We start from the raw sequence: 3,566 nt of genomic DNA, 5'->3' as shown, positions 1-3,566 counted from the left end.
CCCGCCTCGGCCCGCCTGTCACAAAGGAAGGGCCGCCGGCGGGACAGCGCGCGCGCGGCTGCGACAGGCTTCGCGCGGGCCCGCCGCGCATGCGCGCTCCGGCGCGGGAGCCAGCGGTCTGCCCGCCCCGCCCCGGCCGCCGCTCCCCGGCCGAGGCCGCCGCTCCGCTCCCCTCTTCCCCCGGCACGGCCGCGGGGCTCTGCTTCCGCACCGCAGGGAGGAAATTTTGAGGTTGATACGTCCGGGCCCCCGTTACCGGGGGCGTTCTGTGGCGGCAAAAGGTTGTTTGAGGTGCGAGGCGGGAAGGTGGCTTTTATTGTACGAGTTCGAAAGCGAACCCATGCGATTCAGTTTTTCTAGGAAACAGCGGCCTAAATTTTTGCTTGCAGTCTTGAGAATTTCCTTTTAACCGGGGTGTTACTGAAAGGCTCGTCTTTTCTGCTCAGCTGCCTTGCAAGGGCTTCCCCGTTCCTCCTCTGTATCCTGCATGGTTTTGGCACCTCTTCCTCCTGTGCACACCAGTAACTACAGCAGCTCGTACCTTGCAGGCAGCAGAGGCTCAGCACCGAGGCCAAACAGGTAGTTCCTTAGGTCACAAAATTTCCAAAGATGACGAAACAGCTGGACTTGCTCTGCCTGCACTGGAAAGCCAGGAGAGCAAGTGAAGATAGCGGCCCGCAGCTGAAGACTGCCCTTTGCCGAAGCAGCAGCACCCACCCCCCTTTCCCAGCCTCTTGCTGGTACCAGTAGCCGAAAGCTCAGCTGCTGCTTCTGCCCCAGCTCCACCTCTTCCCTGCACTTCTTCAGGGGCAGGAGCTTCCCCGTGTGGTTGAGAAGCTGTCCTGCCCAAATTCCTGCGCTGGCTGAGGCTCCTTACCTTCAGTTCACTGTGGCTGTAACCAAGGAATGGCCAGCCTAACTGAGTGCCTGTGTGAGTATTCCCAAAGAGGAATGAGGAGCTCAGAGGGTGACTCACAGGCAACAAATGTTTCCCTAGAAATCAAATACCTTTGCTACATGAAGCCTGCTCCCAGCGCTTTAGCCAACAGCCATGGCCCCAGTACTGGTTGCTTCTCCGTCGCAGCCTGTGACGCTGGGTTTCCAACAGCTGCTGCGGCAGCACGGCCCCGGCAGCAAGGTGTCCCGGCGGAGAAGCCACGCTCGCGCTGCTCATCCACGCGCAGCTCGAGGTTCCAACGGAGCCTTGGCGTAGGCTCGTCTTTACGGGAACAGTTCATATTGCTTCCTACCTGGACCATAAATGATCTTGATTGTTTCTTGCGTCTATTGTAAATGGAAGGCTGGAACTGTATATGCCAGCCTTCGCTCTTTTTGCTTGGTGAATCAGAAGCAAATAATGAATTAAAGAGTAAATTAGCTCACAATGGTAAAGAAGGCAGAATCTGGGAAAGGTCTTCCTTGTCCTCTAGGTTTGCAAAATATTTCATTTTGGCTGAAAGTTTCTTGCGTGTCGCTGACGTCAAAAGTTTTAGTCAACTCCTGAGCCAGTTCTTGTTTAATTACAACTAAATTTTCATTCCTAGGAGGCTGGCCTGAGTTTTACCCTCTGCTGGTGTCTCACTTCCCAAAAGCCATTCTGAATCCATGTCATAATCTGTTTTTTATACCAGCTCTGCTCCATTCGGCTCCAGTAGATAGATTTGCTCATCTCCCTTTTCAAGTGTAACTTTATTAAGAAAGCACTTATTCTACTGCAAGACCACATACTGTTCTTGCGTAACCTGATTCTGATCTTGGCTGATGCTGCCTATAATCTAACTCCAGTAACAAAAGGGAACGAGGATGAAGGGCATGCTTAAATTCTGAGATGAAAATGCTTATCAGTCTTCTACCATAAGGTGGGTTACTGAAAAAATGGAATATGAAGAACCCATTGAAAATACATAATGGTATATGTATATTGAAATTGTACCATTGAAAATACATAATGGTATATGTATGTTCTCCAGGTAATACCTGGTAATACCAGGAGAACATAGGCCAGAAATACACTTTTTGTTAATGTGTATGTATATAACACCTAGCTATAGCCCACATTGTGACTGCAACTCCCGAGAGTTACACTAATATTAATGCACATGTTCAAGATGTTTGCATTATTCCAGCAGGATTTTTTCATTGCTGTGATCCTAAAACGTTCTGGCAATTAAACTTGAAATAAAAATGTCAGTCACTGATACAAATACCTTTTTTTAGAAAGTCTAATCAAGTTTGCATTTTAAATTGAAAACTACAAGCTTTCTTCACCATTTTTTCCATAACTGTTCTTCCTTCATTGTTCTCTACAATAACTTCATCGTAGTTTCTGGGAGTATAAAGACGATAATTATTTGGTATTACATTTCAGCTTTCACTATTGATTAGCTGGTAAGGCTGGAAAGTTGATCTGCGTGTTTGGGAGCCTCTCTGCTAAACGGAAGATGGTTCAAACACAGAAAACAGCTAGAGATGGCATAAAGGATACACTAACGTGACATAATTATATGGACTCCAAGCATGCCTTATGGACTTCTTTCAAGCAATATATTGTTGTAATACACTGTCAGGCTTAATGTAGTAGTGAGTATGCAGTATTCACAATTTGGGGAAAAAAATGCACTTTGGAGGGAAAGATGGGCCCAGATCAGGCTCATTCCCTAAAGTGAAAGGGTATAAACTACTGGTAATGGATCAGGAAGAGAGAAAAATAGGAGTAGCAGTAAGGAAAGTATAAGGTTGCGTATATTCTTATCTACATACACAGATTAGAGGATTAATCAGTTAAGTAAGAAGGCAGCAGGTACACTAATCACAAAGCATATTCATCAGAGTGCCGTTCTCTAGCCATTACCATTAAGCAGTTTAAACATATAATGAGAGAGGAAATTCTTAATACATATTTGAAAATAGGACAGAGCAATAGCTATACAAATTAACATCAGAAGGACAGACTACAGATAGTGAATGGCACAGGAAACGAACAAAGGTAACATCACAGCAGCAACCTATTTTTGCTTTTTTGGATTTTGAAAAATAATACAGAACACTGCAGTATAGCAAGTTTTCACTCCTGCAGTCAGTCCTGTTTTTTTTCTATCACTTGAAATGATCCTGAGAATATTATTACCCAGAAACATGAGGACCATGTAAACGCTGTTAAGATTTGATTTTCATATGTCACTGAGGAGAAACAAGGTGCTTGATATTATTGTGTGATATAGTTTTTACCACACATCTTGGATAAGGGGAAAAAGTATCACATAATATTGTGAGATGCGCATTCATGAAAGATGACCAAATACGTGAGGCCTTCAGGCAATAGGAACTAAGAACGTTATTAATATTTGAGAGTTCCTGTCAACAGAGGGTACATTTATAATGGAGATAGATTTCTTAATACAATTTTGTGACCTCCACAAGCAAATCTTCCTGTGATTACACCACTGACAGATTTCCCTTTCTCTCCCTAGTAAGCTCTAAATACCATATAAATTATATTTGCAAAGACATTACAGCTGTTCACTGCACGTCTGTGAAAATAAAGGATTAATCACTGAGCAAATAGT

The sequence above is a fragment of the Platalea leucorodia genome (genome assembly GCF_965183815.1).
Source record: "Platalea leucorodia genome assembly, chromosome: 1".
NCBI classification, from domain to species: domain Eukaryota; kingdom Metazoa; phylum Chordata; class Aves; order Pelecaniformes; family Threskiornithidae; genus Platalea; species Platalea leucorodia.
Note: the sequence above shows the minus strand (reverse complement) of the source record.